At 32.7% G+C, this 8,240-nt stretch overlaps 1 long non-coding RNA gene across 1 annotated transcript; it reads right to left on the reverse strand.

The window, feature by feature from the left end:
- Nucleotides 1–3,612: 3,612 nt before the first annotated feature.
- LOC127107737 (uncharacterized) lies at nucleotides 3,613–5,065 on the reverse strand. The gene is made up of 2 exons (XR_007795810.1): nucleotides 4,618–5,065; nucleotides 3,613–3,985 (listed from the first exon to the last, which is right to left on the reverse strand). It is a non-coding gene; the product is annotated as an uncharacterized LOC127107737 (long non-coding RNA).
- Nucleotides 5,066–8,240: the final 3,175 nt, after the last annotated feature.

Here is an 8,240-nt window from a genome sequence, read left to right on the forward strand (position 1 = left end):
TCCATATCACATTGAGCTTTTTCATCATCAGTGTTGGAGATAAAATCTGTGCTTTTATTCTTCTTTTCAGATATATCACTGATAGCCAATTCAAAAGTTTGAAGTGACCCAATAAGCTCATTCACTTTCATGTTACATATGTCTTGTGCTTCTTCAATATTTGTGACCTTCATGTCAAACTTCTTAGGCAAATACCTGAGGATTTTTCTAACAAGCTTCTCCTCTGACATCTTATCTCCCAAGGCACTAGATGAATTGGCAATATCAACGATGTTCATGTGAAAATCATGAATACACTCATCATCTTTCATCCTGAGATTCTCAAATTTGGTGGTGAGAAGTTTAAGTCTTGACATTTTATCTTCTGGCGTGCCTTCAAGAGTCATCCTGAGGATTTACCATGCATCTTTGGCCAGAGTACAAGTATTTATTAACCTTAATATGTTTTTGTCAACTCCATTACACAAGGCATTTAAGGCTTTGGAATTTCCAAGAGCAAGTTCATCTTCTTCCTTACACCAGTCCTCTGTAAGCTTCAACTTAGTTGTGTCCTTCCCATCTTTTTCTTGCACCACAGGATGTTCCCAACCTTTGATAACTGCTTTCCAGGTTTTTCTATCCATAGATTTTAGAAAAGCCACCATATGCGCCTTCCAGTAATCATAGTTGGTGACATCCAGAATAGGTGGTATGTTGACAAATCCTCCTTCCTTGTCCATAGTACCATAAAATATCTCCCTGGAGCTCACCCAAAACAGAACAGGGTGCCTTCTCTGATGCCAATTGAAATTCTGGTATGAAAATACCAGATGTCGTATACGATGTCACGACACCAGGGTCAAGACATGTCACACCAGAAAAAAATTATAGTGTTAAAGTAAATAGCAGGAAGTAAATAACATAGGCCAATTGTTAACCTAGTTCGGTGCAACGTCACCTATATCTGGGGGCATCCAAGCCAGGAAGGAAATCCACTAAAATGGTATGAGTTTGAAGTTCTAAACAACCTATAGTTTTTCAAATTCTCACCTAATCACTACCCTTGGATTTTTTATCTAAGACTCTCCTAGATATGAGACCCTTCTCACTTCTCTTCAATCGCACAACAGTGATAGAAATTTCTAACAATAAATAGAAGACACACTTCCAATGAAACAGAATCCACTCTTGCTTAAAAGTTTATGAGTGATTCACAATTACAACTCAAAAACTCAGTCCAATTCAAGTATCTAAGTGATATAAGAATGGCTCACAAAAATAATGAACACACTAAACCCTAACAAAGACTATCTCATGCGTAGATTTGACGCCTTCTTAGGTTTAGAATCGTTCTTTAAATAGCCCCAGAACATCATGGGCTTCGGGCTAAAATAATCAAATCAAATTAAATAAAATATGATGTCTTCTTAAATGTTTTAACATCCATTCTACACAATCTTCTGTAGAATCAAATCAAATTAAATATAATATCTCCTTAAATGTTTTGACAACCATTCTTAGGAAACATTGCACAACTGGAACTGATCTTTGAGCTTCTAAAAATGCATTTTGAATTGCAGAATGCGTGAATCAAATCAATAAATAATCTTCACTAATCTCATGCTAAAAAATACAGATCTTCTAATAATGTGAAAACCATAGCACGCCATGATGTCGTACAAACATGTCAAGATATCTTGTCCAACATATTGATATTTCACTTGTTTTAACAAAATGCTTACAATCACAAAACATACAACCTAACATTCTGGATAATTTTCTTGATGTTTTTGTTTGCTGCTTTTGCGGCGCCATTCATATTGGACTGATATGGTGAAGAATTGTGGTGCTCAATCTTGAATTCTTGACACAACTCTCTCATCATCTTGTTGTTTAGGTTACTGGCATTGTCATGATAATCTTTCTAGGAACGCCATAACGACATATTATCTCTTTCTTAATAAATATGGTAACCATTTTTCATGTGGCATTTTCATATGAAGCAACTTCAACCCACTTAGTGAAGTAGTCAATAGCAACCAGAATGAAACGATGACCTTTAGAAGCTTTCAACTCGATCATTCCAACCATATCAACACTCCATATAGATAAGGGTCAATGAGAGGTCAAGAGATTCAACGGAGTTAGTGGCACATGGATCTTGTCACCATAGATTTGGAATTTGTGATATCTTTTGACAAAATTGTAACAATCAACCTCCATTGTAGTCTAGTAATAGCCAGCTTGAAGGATCTTCTTGGCTATGGCTGACCCTTTAGCATGTACTCCTTAACAACCCTCATGTATGAATTTTATGATCATGTTTTCTTCGTGTCTATCCATACATCTGAGCAAAACAGAATAATAATTCCTCTTGTATAACATGTCCCCATTCAAGCAGAACTTGGCAGAAAGTCTTCTCAGAGCCTTTAAATATCGTAGAATCAAGGTTTATTGTCATATTATGTCTTGATTTTTAAACAATGTGTTGGTTCATTCAAGTGGTCAATGTGAATAGAGGGTGCTTCATTTCTCCACTTTGACTTTGAACATGGATGTCAAGGTAGCTAAAGCATCTGCTAGATGATTCTCTTCCCTAGGGATATGATGAAAAGTGATTTCATCAAAATAAGGAATCAACTTCATGATATGCTCTTTGTAAGGAATTAACTTGCTATCTCGAGTCTCCCGATCTCCTTTGAACTGATTGATCACTAGAGCAGAGTCTCCATACACCTCGAGGATTTTTAATTCTAAAATCAATGGTCGCTACAATTTCGTAGATACATGCCTCATATTCTGCCATGTTGTTGGTGCAGTCTGTCATACCCCAATTTTGTCCAGGTAAGGAAAAATCTTTAACCAGCATTCACTATCCAATGCTATAAGACATATATCTTATCTTAAGACATAAGCTTCATCTTAAGGTTTCTCAGCCCTTTGGTGACATCAAGTCTTCAAGGACACCTTCATCTGTTAAAGATTCCTTAAGAAAATATCTGTTGCGTTTGTCTTACTGAAGCATGGGATGGTATGTGCATTTTTGGCTAACAAAGCCCATTTTGGTTTACCCGTGAGATCTCTTTGTTTTAAAGGCCCATTCGCATAAACGTGTCCATAATTTAAAATGTGGTTTGAATCTTTTTACATTACTAATTCAAAGTCCATTTGATTATTGGTAAGGTATTAAGAGCCATGGATATTTTTATGATCACTCATCATTAAACCCATTTGCACGTCTCAAATACATCTGCCAAATCTCTAAACCATTCATAAAAAATCCTTAAAATAAACTTGTATCTTTTCTAAGTGAGTATGTTGGTTTAAGATTAAGATATCACATGCACGAGTATTTAATTGGTTTTTAGGATCAAAGTTTGAAAGTGCAACATTTTTGTGACCTGTTTTATCTTAGGAATTTTTGGCACATTTTATTTTTGATAATATTAATGTGTTAAAATCAATCAAATTAAAAGTCCATTAAATTGCATTGTTGAGCCCAATCCATTTTCAATTTAAATTATAGTAAATTTTCTTTTGATTAATACTATTAGAGTGTTAAGGCAAGGTTTAGAATTTTTTTTTTAAAAAGACTAATTGCGCAAATCATGTTCCAAATAATGTTCCAAGTGATATTCCAAATCATATTTCAATTAAGTCCAAATGTTACAAGTTACTCTAATAGAGCTTAAATTAAAATTATAAAAAGATCTTGCTGATAATCCCAAAAAAGTAGTTACATAGTTCTCCAAAAAAAAGGAAGTTTCAAATTAAATTTACATATTAAAAAAAAACTCCAAATAATCCAAATTTACACAAAAATCCAAAGGAGCATTCGATTAATTTACAGGTTACAAAAATAATCTAAAATTCTGAAAATAATTGAATGGAGTCTAATGGTTTGAAGTAGTCTTCAGAGACTTTCTCCAAAGCCAATGGTCCCTTCATGTAGTGCCCCAACTCAAAAAGCCAGCGCCCCTTTTCAATCAATTCAACATCACTTCACCTGCAAATGCAAAACCAAATTCAAAGTTAAAAAAAAACTGCTTATCAAAATAAGCACTTAAAACAAACTGGAAAATAAACCATAAAATAAACGGATTATTTGGTGACCCAGTAAACCAAGGAGAACACTCAAGAACACTTTGCAATATCCACATCAACAACCTTAAATCCATAAGGTAATTATCCCACAAAATCTGGAAAAAGGATAACTTAACAAGTTATCTCAGAACCTCAACATTCATCACATATATAACAACAACAAATTAACAGTAAAAGGGGGAACGTTTTGATAAAAATCCAGAAGAAATTTTCAAAGTTTTTTTTCTCTGTTAACTCCAAAGAGACAACACAGTAAGAGATTTTCTCAAAAAAAAACCTAGAACACAACAGCAAACACAGAGCAAAATTTCTAAGGAAAATCCTAGAAAGTTAACAGCAACAACCGAGCAATTTTTTTTCAGAACCCAGAATATACAGTAACAATATATTTCGAAAAAAAACCTAAAGCTCATTTTTTTCATCAACCGCTTAAACTTATCACCAGAGTTTGAGCAAGGTTAAGCTATAAGCTGAATCTAAAGCAAAGGAGGAGTAGGAGGCAACTCTAAAGGAATTAGAAGATAATTACATTACCTTCGAGTTTGTCGCCGGAACCACGCCAAAATCTCTCCGTGTAGGTAGTCTTGAGTTTCTTCTTTCCCTTTTAATTTCGTCTTGATATAGAGCTCTTCTCGTTGATCCTTTTTCCTTTGGTAATTTCTTGAGACTCCGTAGATCTTGGGTTTAATTTCGTTTTGTGCGAATTGGGTTTTCTGTTTTAGGGTTTCCGATTTGGGTTTGTGGTTGGGATTTTGTTGTTTTTGTGGCCGGATCCGCAACCGCGAGCGTGAATAAAGGGGAGTTGGTATTTGAGATTTAGGTTTTGAGTGGTGGTTCGCCGAAGAAGAAGGTGGCGCCGCCGCCGTTGGCCGGCAACCGCCATCTTTTCCGGTAGGTTGAAGTCAGAGGTGTTTAGAAGTTTGCAGAGCTTGTGTTTGCTCTGAGAGGAAGAGAGAGAGAGTTGTTTTTTGACAAATGAAGCGCTTAAGCGCTTTTCTGCTGGCTTTAGGCGAAAAGGGCTCCCTCATATGGAGAAACTTGTTTTCCAGCGGTGGGCCTCCAGTCCAGGCCCAATTGAGCTTTTATTTATTTTAGCACCCCATTTTCGGATGGGTGACCCCTGTTCATTTTATTTTATTTTTATTTTATTTTATTATTATTTGTTGTATATTTCGATTGGTTGGTTCTTTTTAGGCCCATACTGATTTTTTTTAGAATGTTAATTAGAAAATATTTTAGAATTTAATTTGATTTCCTTTTTTAGGAATAATTGTAGATTAATTATAATTATAAGGTGATTTGGAATTATTTTAGATTTTTTAATTTAATTTAGAATAATTTTAGATTTTAATCTTTGAAAATATTTTATAATTTAATTAGATCTTTTTTTAGAAATAATTGTAGATTAATTAGAATTATAAGTTGATTTAGAATTATTTTAGAATCTTTAATTTAATTTAGAATGATTTTAGATTTTAATCTTTGAAAATATTTTAGAATTTAATTAGATCTTTTTTTAGAAATAATTGTAGATTAATTAGAATTATAAGTTGATTTAGAATTATTTTAGAATTTTTAATTTGATTTAGAATGATTTTAGATTTTAATCTTTGAAAATATTTTAGAATTTAATTAGATCTTTTTTAGAAATAATTTTAGATTAATTAGAATTATAAGTTGATTTAGAATTCATTTAGAATTTTTAATTTAATTTAGAATGATTTTAAAATTTAATCTTTGTTAATATTTTAGAATTTAATTAGTTTTCCTTTTTTAGAAATTATTGTAGATTAATTAGAATTATAAGTCGATTTAGAATTACTTTAGAATTTTTGAATTTAGTTTAGAATTATTTTAGATTTTAATCTTTGAAAATATTTTAGAATTTAATTAGATATATATTTTTAAATAATTGTAGATTAATTAGAACTATAAGTTGATTTAGAATTATTTTAGAATTTTAATTTAGAATGATTTTAGAATTTAATCTTTATTAATATTTTCAAATTAATATTTTGGATAATAGTTTAGAATTGAGATTTTGGATGGTTTAATATTGTTTTGAGTTTTAATTTAATGATACTTTTTTAAATTGTTTAAACTTTAGTTATCTGTTTTAGATTTAATATTTTATTGCAATTCTCTTGATTATTCCATGTTGATTTCAATTAACACCTAACATTTAACGATTAACTCTAATTTTTAATTACCGCAATTAACATCTAACTCTTTTAAATTCCGCTTCTAACATTTATTTTTTATATTTACTTTATATCATTGTACATCCTTCATCTCATCTTAAAATGAACCTAAAAATGATAAAGACTTAAAAAATCAAAAAAGATTATAATTCCCATGCCATCAATTCAAACCATTTTTTAAAAAAAAAAAACAAATAAAACCTCTCGATTCAAAGTCGAGCCCATTTTTCAAAACACCTATGTAAGTCGATCGCTTGTAAAAGCATCGCCATCAACCTCACATGGCTTACTCTCGGGCTTTCTTACAATGAGACCCATTCGGTTTTAATTAATCGATTAAATGGACCATTCACTAAATAAATTCAATTCATTCACAAGAATGCAATTTTTAAAACCTCGATCTGACATCGAAAGTTAAATTAAAATACTCAATCACATCTAAACGACACTCCATTTGAAAATGAAAAGGGGGATGGTTTTGAGTTTTCAACTCCTCTCCTCGATTATTTGAATACGAGTTTTCTTACTCGGTTAGTCAAATGGTCGTCATTTCTAATCCATTTAAGCAAAAACAAATCAAATTCTTTTATAACAAGAAACTAAAAGGGAGATAACTTTGAGTCTTCAATTTTTCTCCACGACTATTTGAATACAAGTTCTCTTACTTGGTTATTCAAATAATTGTCGTTCCTATACAAACTTCTAAACCCTATTAAATCAAATTATTTTCATAATAAGCTAAATGAAAAAGGAGATGACTTTGAGTCTTCAACTTCTCTCCTCAATTGTTTGAATACGAGTTCTCTTACTCGGTCAGTCAAACAATTGTCATTTTTTACAAACATACGACTTAATCAAATCATTTTCACAAAAATTATATGAAAAGGGAGATGGTCTTGAGTTTTCAATTCCTCTTCTCAAATGCTTGGATATGAATAGTCTTACTCAGCCATTCAAGTACTTGTCGTTTATTCGTCATCCATTCAAAACACCTTAATCATTATTAAATCCTTTTACAATTAAGGATGAAAAAGAAAGCGGTCTAGAGTCTTCTATTCCCTTTCCCGATTGTTAGGATACGAGTTGTCTTACTCGACCATCCAACCAAAATACAAAACATCAAACATATCAACTCAACTTGTCACCCCCGTGTGACCAAAACTCTTTTCAGAAAGAACATTGTTTAATCCCTTCTAATGAGCACAACAAACTAGTGTTTAAGCCTCCGCCGAGAGTAGACAAGCCAACGTTTAGCCTTTAGAACGCGATCTAAACAGCTGTTCGATAAAAGACACCAACCAGTCGTAGTTCCCCGAACTACGAATGCTCTGATTTCCTTATTATGCCATAAGGATACGTAGGCAGAAGATTGCTATATCTTCGCAAGCACACTAATAAAAAACCTCCCCTTTTCCCTTTTTTGAGGTTCTCATCCATTTCTATTTTTAATAATTTTATAACCTAAAGATAACAAACAAACATAAATTAACACTCGAAACGCAAACTAGAACTAAAAGGTTCCCGTTGAGTACAACGGACGTAAGAGGTGCTAACACCTTCCCCTTACGTAATCCACTCCCGAACCCAAATATAGTTGCGACGACCATTATTCTATTCCCTACAGGTTTTATCGATATTTTCCTATTCCTTCATTGGGATAAATAAAGTTCGGTGGCGACTCTGTTCGAACGTAATTTTTTCCGCGACCATCTTGCTTGTTTGTTTGTTATTTTTATTCTGTTATAATTATTCTGTTGTAATTATTGTATTGTGATTTATTGACTATGTCTTATTTGGGGCTCTCTGTTAGGGGTTCTTTGTGAGATAGACTCTCCACCCGAGTCTGAGAAAAACCATAAGATTAAGTTGGTGGTTGCATAGTGGGCGCCCACAAGGAGTCTTCCTTGTTGGGAAGATACGAAGACCCCGCCTAGAGGAGATTCTCTTGAGATATTA

This window comes from Lathyrus oleraceus, chromosome 7 (genome assembly GCF_024323335.1).
Source record: "Lathyrus oleraceus cultivar Zhongwan6 chromosome 7, CAAS_Psat_ZW6_1.0, whole genome shotgun sequence".
Taxonomy (NCBI): Eukaryota; Viridiplantae; Streptophyta; class Magnoliopsida; order Fabales; family Fabaceae; genus Lathyrus; species Lathyrus oleraceus.